The sequence below is a fragment of the Arvicola amphibius genome, chromosome 3 (genome assembly GCF_903992535.2).
Source record: "Arvicola amphibius chromosome 3, mArvAmp1.2, whole genome shotgun sequence".
Classification (NCBI taxonomy): domain Eukaryota; kingdom Metazoa; phylum Chordata; class Mammalia; order Rodentia; family Cricetidae; genus Arvicola; species Arvicola amphibius.
Window position 1 is genome coordinate 88,311,903 of NC_052049.1, and position 11,847 is coordinate 88,323,749.

Consider the following 11,847-nt stretch of genomic DNA (forward strand, 5'->3'; position numbering starts at 1 on the left):
TGTTTCTTCACCATACCTTTACGAGAAAAAGATAGAGAAAAGTTTGCCTTCACAGTGCCTACTTATAATAACTCTCAACCTACCAGGAGATACCAGTGGACTGTGCTCCCACAGGGCATGTTGAACTCTCCCACCCTGTTCCAATACTTTGTAAATCAACCATTACAAATAATACACAAGCAATTTCCAAAGTCTATAATTTTTCATTACATGGATGACATCCTAATATCTGATTCAAACATGGATACCTTAGAAAGACTGTTTGAAGAAGTAAAAATAGTTTTACCTAAATGGGGATTGCAGATTGCTCCTGAAAAAAATCAGAGAGGAGATTCTGTTGATTATCTAGGTTATAAAATAGGTTTGCAAAAATTAAGACACAAAAGGCAAAAATTAGGAGAGATCGACTATGGACTCTTAATGACTTTCAAAGGTTGTTGGGAGACATTACCAGCCTTCGACCAGCTGTTGGGATAACACCTGATATGATAATTCATTTAAATAAAACCTTAGATGGTGAAAAAGACTTAAACAGTCCCAGAGAATTAACAGCTGAAGTGGAAAAAGAACTGACAATGGTTGAAGAAAAATTACAGGAGAAACATGTGGATAGGGTGAATCCAGAACTCAGTTGTATTCTCGTCATATTGCCTTCAAAAATTTCTCCTACAGGAATTTTAATGCAAAGAGATGATATTATCTTAGAGTGGATCTTTCCACCACATAAACCAAGTAAGAAAATAAAAACTTATACGGAAAAAGCTTTTGAATTAATTATAAAAGGTAAATTGAGACTTCATCAACTAGCAAACTAGCAGGCATGGACCTAGCAGAAATTATAGTGCCTTTCACTGCTGATGAGACAAAAAAAATTATGGGAAGACAATGAACCATGGCAAAGAGCTTGTGCTAACTTTTTGGGAGAAATTAATAACAACTATCCAAAAAGCAAGAGGCTTAACTTTATAAAGAGAACTTCTTGGATTCTTCCTCGAATCATCCGTGATGCTCCAATAACTGGAGCCCATACATTTTATACTGATGCTAATAAATCAGGGAAGGCAGGTTACAAATCAGAAGACTCGAGTAAGGTGGAACAAAGTCCTTATGATTCTGTCCAAAGGCAGAATTATATGCCATTCTTATGGTGATAAGGGATTTTAAAGAACCTCTTAATATAGTTACTGACTCACAATATGCAGAAAGAGTTATCTTACATATTGAAACTGCTGAATTTATACCTGATGATACTGAACTAACCTCATTGTTTATCCAGGTAGAAGACATGATCAGGAACAGGCTTTGTCCTATGTATATAACACACATCCAATCCCATACGGGTCTGCCAGGTCCTCTACCACAAGGTAATGCAGGTATTGATCAATTATTGATTGGTAGTGTGCTGCAGGCTTCTAAATTTCATAAAAACATCATGTCAATAGCAAAGGCTTGAAGAAAGAGTTTTCTATTACATGGCAACAAGCTAAGGAGATTGTAAAGAAATGCCCTACTTGCTCTTTCTATAACCAAACACCACTGCCTGCAGGGGATAATCCAAAGGGCACTAAAAGGAATGAAATCTGGCAGATGGCTATGTTCCACTTTGCAGAATTTGGCAAATTAAAATATGTACACCATACCATTGACACTTATTCCGGTTTCCAATGGGCAACTGCTTTAAGTTCAGAAAAAGCTGATTCAGTAATCACTCATTTATTAGAAGTTATGACCATCATGGGTATACCTGCACAAATAAAGACGGATAATGGTCCAGCTTATGTCTCTAGGAAAATGAAACAGTATTTTGCTTATTACAATATTAAGCATGTTACAGGTATACCCTACAATCCTACAGGTCAAGCAGTCATAGAAAGATCAAATAGAACTATAAAGGATATGTTAAACAAACAGAAAGGGGTGGAAAATACTCCCAGAAATAGATTACATAATGCTTTACTAACCTTGAATTTTCTCAACGCTAATGAGAAGGGGACAAAGGCTGCAGAAAGACATTGAATAATGGAAAAGTCTGATGAATTAAATCAACCAGTTTATTTCAAGGATGTGCTGACCTCGCAATGGAAGCCAGGGAATGTGCTGCATTGGGAAAGGGGTTTTGCTCTTTTCTCCACAGGAAAAGAAAAATTGTGGATACCATCAAAATTAATAAAGTTTCGGTTCGAAGAGGAGAAGCCCCTTGGAAAAGAAATATAACAATTCATTCACAAGAATGGTGATCATACTGATGGTAAGAGAAACATAGGTTGGGGGTAGGGTTCTTTTCTTATCTCCACAGGAAAACACTCATCTTCAAAGAATTTAAGGGACCCTGGATATTTAAATACTGATGGATGGAAACCAGTTACGACCCGCTAAGGATCAGCAATAACACTAAATAAGCTCCGTGAGTATGAAAAACAATTTTTAATGTGTCTCAATGTACATTTCTTTATAAATATTTAGAGCTGGTTTTTGGAGTTGGACTCTGGCTCAGTCCCTCTTCAATTCCAAGCCTGTTGATAAGAGATATCTCAGAGTTTCTGTCTCAGGTCAGGAGTCATGTTATGGGACATCATCATCATCATCATAATTAATAATAATAATAATAATGATACCAATAATGATACTAATATATTTGATAAACTTTCTTTGCCTTCTTTCATATCTGTGTCTGTCTTTAATACAACTTTTATTGAATATATATATATACATGTCTGTATATATCTCTGTAGATAATGTTTACCTTTTCCATAACAAACAACAAATTTTTCTTCAGTAATCTTTGATGTTTCCAGGATGAAGATGGGGCCCCACAACATCAACTCCAACTGGTTATTATGATGTCATGCTTTTAATAGCGCTAAAATTAGATCTGTTTTTTGGTACCAACTGCACAGGAAACTTTTGAATGGTGCACATTTTTGACAACATTCTGGCCAGATCTCCTCAAAACATTCAGAGGCTAGATACATTCTTCTTAGATCAAATGTTACCCTGGGTATTTTACCATCATTTGCTTTCACAGAACCCCCTGAGAAGAACGTCACCCCCATGTCAGCTGGAAGCAATCTTAAATGATGATGCCCCCTCTCTCAACAGAGTTTGACCTCAGGTTTAGGGACACTAATTGGTGGTTAGTATAGAGTTGAGGGGATGGGGGAGGTATTATATGGACTCAGGGGTGTATATATTGAAAAAAAGGAGAAATTAACTGGTCTGATGGGATGATTGATATTTGTGAGTTATTGTTTTTAGAAAACTGTTGGTGCTGATTCTTGTATATTAATATATTGAACATTGTATGAGAGTATGCTTCTACCTCTGTTTGAAACAATTTTTATATTGAGATATATACCATATTGCAATGTATATTTCTACCTCTGATATTATTTATGTAAGGACATTGTTTACCATATTGCAATGTACATTTCTACCTCTGATATTATTTATGTAATGACCTTGTTTACATTTGGAAATCATTGTCTTCATTTATTGCACAGTTGTTTATTCTCTTAGTCTTCAAGTTAGATAGGTATTGAGAATTATATGTTTGTCATATTTATATTTAAGATAATCAGGTTTTTTAGATACATAGAGACTATATTTAGTATAGATAGTATAATCTTCGACCTCTTTGAAGAGCTGTAGAACATGGCCTTTAATCTAAACCTAGAGTTTTGTACTTATGAGACACAATCACTCCTGGCAACACTGCTCTATTCCTGAGAGAACGTTGAGCACCAAAGGCACTCCATTGGGAGTTTGTCTTCTTCTTGGCAGAACTGGCCTTTGGGCAAAGAAAAGCCCATACCTCGACTACTGACAAAGATACAGTATATCCATAAGTGGATAAAACAGGATTGTCTTATCTTGCCAAGACAGGGTAGAATAGTTCTACTAAAGGTTCCTTGCCTTTGAAAAATGGTATGTCAGTTTTGTTGGACCTTAGCCAAAGTTGGTTGCCTCAACATTGCAAACAAGACTTTGTGTGATTGCCCAGGTAGTCAGTTGTCTCTGTCATCTGTTGCACATTTTGCAAGTTTCTCATTTGTACTTCCTGGTTGCTTAAGTAATATTACTTCCCTTCTCAGATCTTTGATGGGGTTGAAGATTAGATAATTGTAGCTACCTTCTACATTATTTAGACTCGTTGAAGTAGAATGCTTAGTAAAACTTCTGTTATATGTTCCTTGCTTAATATCATTTGCTTCTTGTAATTTTATATTATCTGTTCCCATTGTATATAGTTGTATCTGGTTTTGAATCTGCCTTATTTAGACAAAAGGGGGCAATGATGGGGTAGCTGACCAATCCCTTGTCTGAGGGGCATGGCCGCTCCAGGGCACAAAACACCTTTAAAAGATCCATGTTTGGGTAAGCCCCTCCCTCTTGGTTCCCTGCTCTTCGCTGAAGCCCTGGCTCTGTAAGTTTCTCCCATTTCCTTCCTTTATTTAAGCTGATTATTTCAGACAAGGCTAGTTTGGTTATTTCCCATTGCTGGCCGACCACGCACACTACAGCTCAATCAAAAAAAAAAAAAAAAAAACTGAAAGGTAGTAAAAGAGACCCAGATGGAAAAAAACCCTAAACAGGATTCTGTGCGTTTTACAATGTGCATAGGCTTAAGAAAGAAAGAAAATCGATTAAAAATAAAAATAATCATAGGAAGAAATAGATTAAAATAATAAAGTAAAGTCTTTAAAGCATCAGGAAAAGTAATGTACAAGGAAAAGATCATGTAAAAATGGGAAGCACACAGGGAGTCTGGATCCTGTACTATATTGTATTGGTTTTGAATTTTTGATTGTAAAAAAGCAAAGGACAGCTGCTAAGAGACCTGGAATTGAAACAGGGACTGTCAAAATAAATCATCCTAGATATTTTAAGAATCCTTTAGCTTTTAAAAAGTCAAAAATGTATTTGTCACATGGAAATAAAAAATTCTTTGGAGAAGAGGTTTTGCTTTTGTCATCACAGGAAACAAGAGACTGTCAATTTGTTCCAAGTTTGGCTATGGTTTGATCGGGGAGATCTCCTGAAATGACACGTGTGATATCTATCAAAAAAGGTTATAACCAGTCTTCCAAGGATTTGGCCATTATCTCAAATTATCTCTTTGGGACTCTAAAAATACTTTGCCCACATTCAGCAGGAAGCAATCTAGAGAACAAACCATCCACATTCCCAAGAGAAAAGGGTGTGTGGGTAGTAGTTGATTATTTTGTGGGTCATGGATGTTTATTATATTTAAGGGAATATAGGATAAAAAGACAACTATTAATTTCAGATATTTTGCACAGGCATGGACTTTGGTATAGGAGTACAAATTCAAAATCAATTTTGTTACACTGGATATATTTTTTATTGTTTAAAGGACTTTTGTATGTTGATAAAAATTTAAGGTTATAAATGCCCCTCAATTGAAGAATGGATAAGGAAAATGTGGTACATTTATACAATGGAGTACTACATAGCAGAAAAAAATAATGACATCTTGAAATTTTCGGAAAAAGGGATGGAGTTAGAAAACATCATATTAAGTGAGGTAACTAAGACCCATAGATAATTATCATATGTACTCACTCATAAGTGGTTTTTAAACATAAAGCAAAGAAAACCAGCCTACAAATCACAATCCAAGAGAACCTAGACAACAATGAGGACCCTAAGAGAGACACAAATGGATCTAATCTACATGGGAAGTAGGAAAACACAAGATTTCCTAGGTAAATTGTGAGCATGGGGACCATGGAAGAGGGTTAAAGGAGAGGGGAGAGGAAGGGAGAGGAGCAGAGAAAATTGTATAACTCAATAAAATCAATTTTAAAAATAAAAAAATTAAGGTCATTTTTGTTACCACACACTATATATTTTTCTACTCTTGTTTAAAAGATTTTTTATGTTAATACTAATAACAATCTAAGATTATTTTTGTTACAAAATGGTGTAGGAGGTCCTTCTGTTTATATGTTGTTTTCATTGGTTGAATAAAGGAACTGCCTTGGCCTTTTGATAGGGCAGAAATTAGGTAGGCGGAGTAGAGAGAACTGGGAAGAAGAGAGAGCAACCTCCATGGAACTGCCAGGTCAGACATGCTGAATCTTTCCTGGTAAGTCACAACTTCATGGTGATATACAGATTATTAGAAATGGGTTGAATCAAGATGTGAGAGTTAGCCAATAAGAGGTTAGAGCTAACGGGTCAGGCAATATTTAAATGAATACAGTTTCTGTGTGATTATTTCAGGTGTAAGCCAGCGGGGCAGCTGGGACGACAAGCAGCCCACTCCCTCCTGTTACAAATTGGTGCTCAAATGTGGTAAACTGAATCCATGTAAAGCATGAGAGGGCTTGAAAAGGAATTCTAGACACAAATACAGAGTTTAACACAGCTTTTCGCTGTTTGCTGGTGGCTTGCCACAGCTGCTTTAAGAGATTTTCCTGTCAGCTGTGGTGGAAAAAAATGCCAAGGTGGTTTTAAAATGTCAGCTTTCTGCCAGCGCAATCTCTGGCTCCTGCAGGAGACAGAGCATTCAGATGGGGTTTGTGAGTAAAGTGCTACAGTGTGCCTGAAAGGGGGGGCATTGCACACCATGGCTCAGAAGCACAAGTGACTCAGAGGCCCAAGTAGCTCCTCCATGTTGGACTGGGCAGGGCAAGCAGGCAGTACCTGTATTGACCTGGGACTGTCACAGCTTAGATTCTTAAGAGCTTAGCATTTTAAAAGCACAAAACAAAAGTGTTCCTGGACAGTAAAGAATTGCAGATTCACAAGAGGACAGAATCAGATATAAAAGACCTCTAAATGGGTCATAGTGTTAGATAAAGTACGTAGGCTTGGGAGAGAAGAAAAAGAGTATAGAAAGTTATAAAATAAAGTTAATGCTTTAAAAATGGTGAAGTCTTTAAAGAGACAGAATAAACTAATAGAGCAAAAATAAGCCATGTAAAATGGAAAATTCACAGAGTCTGGATTCTATGTATTATCTATGTATTATTCTATGTATTCTATGTATTCTATGTGTTATCTTTGAATTTTTTGACTGTGAAGGAGCTAATACAGAGGAACTTTTCATTTTATGTGATGCTAAATTAATCCAGCATGTATATCATAAAGGTATCTTGACTTCAAAATTTGTGTCTAAGGATATGATGCTTTGGAAAAGAGGTTCTTTTGTTTTCACAGAAGATGAGACCCTGTGAATTGCTTCTAGACCAATTTGGTATGATAGACCACGCCCTCCTGAAAGGTTGCTGTAAACACCCTCAGAAAATTACTTTGCTCAACTTCTGACTGAGATGAACCTAGCATACAGGACACACCATAAAGGACATGATTAACAGTGCCTCCATTCAGCATAAAGCAGTTTGGAGAGAAATAACTATGTCCATATTCCAAAATATTGTTCATAAATCTTTCTTTTACATTTAAAGGGGAATATGATATAGATATGGATAATTTGTATTAGTATGGATTTTGCTTTAGTGATATAAATTTAGGTCAATCTTGTTATATGTATATTTCTGCTCATGATTAAGGTATTGTGATTGTGTAGTTCATTTAAAAATGTAATGTTTAATTAGGAAATATGGGTTGTTAATGGATAATCATCAATAATAGTCAAGTTTGTAGTCATGTTAGTTAGATTTTCTAGATATATAGAGATATATTTCAGTTAGATAGGCATTCTTCATATCTTTCAAAGACTACGGAATATGGCATTTAAGATGTTTTAATAACTTAGGACTTTTCATGACAATGAGACACGTCTGCTCCTGAAAGCACCAAACTACTTCAAGAGGAAGATGGGCATAGAAGAGGTTCCTTATATAGTTGGTTAGCCATTTGGGCAAGAAACTGCTCTTACCTGGACTGCTTCACTGGACATGTAGTACCCACAGAGAGATGACTGCTAAACTTGCCTAAAAGTGAAATGATCCTTCGGAGTTTCTGTTTCATGAAAGAGTCTGTGAGACATTCTGCAGGACACAGAAGAAAGTAACTGAAAACTGCCAATGTAGGCAGAACTGTCTTTGAAATTTCCTGCCTCATGGAAATGTCTGCTTGATACTATGGGCCTGAAGGCCGAAGATGGATGCCCCAACAGTACAAAAAAAAAAAATCTTTGGGTGATTCTCCAGGCAGTGAGATGTCTCTGTCATTTCTAGAGTTTTGGAGGTGCTTACTTCTTGTTTACTTAGGTAATATTATATCCTTCTGGAGTCTTTGATGGAGTTGAAGAATAGATAGATAGTTATAGTTATCGTTTTCCATTGTTAAAAGATAAAATAGATATAAATATTGTAACTGTGATTCTTGTGTGATAACTGTTTTGTTATAGGTAATTTTACTATGTTAAAGTGAAAGCCTTTCTCTTTTGTTTAAACAGAAAAAGGGAAATGGTGTAGAAGGTCCTTCTGTCTATGTGTTGTTTTCATTGGTTGAATAAAGAAACTGCCTTAGCTCTTTTTGGGGGGTTTTCGAGACAGGGTTTCTCTGTAGCTTTGGAGCCTGTCCTGGAACTAGCTCTTGTAGACCAGGCTGGTCTTGAACTCACAGAGATCCGCCTGCCTCTGCCTCCAGAGTGCTGGGATTAAAGGCATGCACCACAACCGCCCGGCTGTCTTAGCCTTTTGATAGGGCAGATATTAGGTAGGCGGAGTAGACAGAACTGAATGCTGGGAAGAAGAGAGATCTGCCACCATGGAAATGCCAAGTCAGACATGCTGAATCTTTCCCAGTAAGCCATGACCTCATGGTGACATACAGATTATTAGAAATGAGTTGAATCAAGATATGAGAGTTAGCCAATAAGAGGCTAGAGCTAAAGGGCCAGGCAGTATTTAAATGAATACAGTTTTTATGTGATTATTTCAGTGTAAGCTAGTGGGGCAGCTGGGACAACAAACAGCCCACTCCTTCTTATTACAACAAAACATTGTATATATGCTTCTATTTTTGTTTAAGTTATTGTACCTATGCAGTTCATTTGAAAATTTAAGGTAAAATTCTAGTTTTGAAAGCTATTATTATGAACTATTTAGGATAATCAGAAGATATAGGTTAGTAGATAGTCATTTATAACAATCAAAATTTTAGATAAGATAGGTATGCTGTCTGATCATATTTTACATAGATAGATGATCTTCAAACCTTTCAAAGACCTACAGAATGTGGCTTTAAAATGTTTTATTAGTTTAGGTATCTTCATGACAATGAGGACACCATTGTATATCAAAGAATTTGTTATTGAGTTAGTGTTTACTTTCTCCTTAAAGACCTGCAGAGTTGTTTCCACTACTAAGAACATTAGCCCATATGGGTAAAGGTTCCAGGTAGGTAGCAGCTTGACTTATCCCTGTTTAATGAGTTATTTAGGTGTTGTCTTCAGCAATAGGGTCTTGCTGTTAATTTGTTGAGAGGAATCTTTAGCTTTAACAAAAACCTAGATAGCTTGGTTGATCCCATGGGCCCAATTTGGCTAACAATTCAACTAGATAAAACCCATTTCCAGTACTGGAAAATTCATTTGGAAATAAAAGATGAATCGTTGGGATTCTTTCTCCTCCATTATCTGGTGATTTAATTTATATTGTCCATATATATATATATATATATATATATATATATATATATATATATATTAGGGAGCTTGTACTGTATTAGGTTACCAAACTACCCCTCAAATGGCCCTTAATTTTAGAGTCCCCTTCTCACATTATCTTCCTCATTATTCTCTTTCATCCCTCTCCTGATTTGATCCTTCCATTCCAGCCCCCAACACCATTCATCCATAATTACATATTCAATCATTTCCATCTAGTCTGTTACTCTATAAGCAATCTCTTTGGGTATATGACTTGTAGCTTTCTTATTAATGACTTAACTGGTAACGTCTACAAATAAATAAATACATATCATATTTGTTGTTCTTGATCTGAGTTACCACAATCAGGATATTTTTTTCTAGTTCCAAAATAGTTGTTAAATAGTTGTGAAATAATATAGGATTCCCCTCTGTGTGCTGTTGAAGATGGATGTCTAAAAGAAATCTCAAACTAGCTCAGAATTGAGTATAATAAAGGGTTATTTATTTAAGGGCAGACTCACAGATCACAGTCCTCTACTTGAATGAGAAACAACAACCGAATCCTGAAGTCAGTGGAGAGGACGACCATACACTTACATCAGCATTTATAGTATAAGAGGCCATGCCCAAGTGGGCGGTTAACTTGAAGACTACTGCCTGTAGTTTAAAAAAGAGAGTTCTCAGTCTAATACAAAATTATATACAATAAAAACAAATATCAGATATAAAAATTAGAATTACAACCAGCCCAAATAATATCAAGCAGGATACATGTGCTAAATGTTTCAATAATTATCCTATCCTAAGGAGTTTAAGTCTTGTATTATAAATAACTTGGCCAAGTCATGAGAGGAAAGTAACTACAACTATCTAGTCTTCAGCCCCATCGAATATTTCTCAAGAAGAGAAATATTACTTGAGAAAGCAGGAAGTGCAAACCAGCAACTTCCAAAATGTGCAACAAATGACAGAGACAACTGGCTACCTGACCTGGGCCATCACTCATAGTCTCCTTTGAAAAGTTGGAGCAACAAACTTTGGCTGAGGCCTAGAGTAACTGACAGACCATTTTCAGAGGCAGGAAACATTTCAAAACCATCTTACCCTGTCTTGGCAAGATTTGACAGTCTTTTTTCTTATATCCCACTTGTCCTGTCCAGACATTATGCATTTTTCCAGTGGCCGATGCATAGGCAGTTCCTTGCCCAAAGGCCAGTTTTACCAAGAAAAAAAATAGCTCCAAGGGGAATGTCTTCAATGCTCAATATTCTCTCAGGAAATAGTTTGATGCCACTAGGAGCAATTGTGTCTCATGTCAACAGACCCCTAGTTATTTAAATGAAATATTCTACAGCTCTTTTAAGTGGTTGAAAACTACCTATCTATGCAGAATATCTATGTATCTAAAGAACCTGATTAGTCTAACTATAAGTATGACAAACATGGATGACTATTGACCTATAATTCTTAATACCTAAATAACTTAAAGACTAAGACTTCATATTAGAATATTAAACAACCTTTAAATGACTGTGCAACAAATGAGGACAATGACCTCAAGATGTAAACAATTTATAAGTATCTTTATCAGAGGTAAAAATGTATATTGCAATATGACAAATATATCCTAATCTTTTATCAATATAAAAATGCCTTAAGCAGAGGTAGAAATATGTATGCATATAATATGATAAAATAACTTTGCCTAGGTATAAAAATATTGTAGATGAAATATGAACATATTCGATATAATTTAAGTTTGTAACAAATAGAAGAATCTATACCAATGTAAATTGCCTATAAATAATAGCTCACAAATATTCACTCTATTACTATTATTATTAGTATAAGTCCACACTAATCTATTATCCTATCCAATTCCCCTCCCTTTTTTTTCAGAGATCCCTGAGCTTACTTAATTTCCCCCCAGGGTCAATTAAATGATGTCCTAACACTGAGGACAAACTTTGTTAGTAGAGGGGACATCGTCTTCTAGAATTACTTCCAGCTGTCCTGAGGGTGATGTTCTTTCTATGAGATCCTGTGAAAGTAAAATGATGGTTAAGTTTCAAGATTATTGTCTAGTATAATGGCAAATAGTCTCTGAGTATTTGATAAAGTTTTTCTGATGTTCCTATTTGGAGTTCTGGCTAGAACATTGTAAAAAGTGCACCTTTTCAGTTAACCAAGTTGGAACCCATCTTGAGCAGCTGGTACCCAAACCAGGTGTGATAGTAGCACTATCAGTATCATGACAT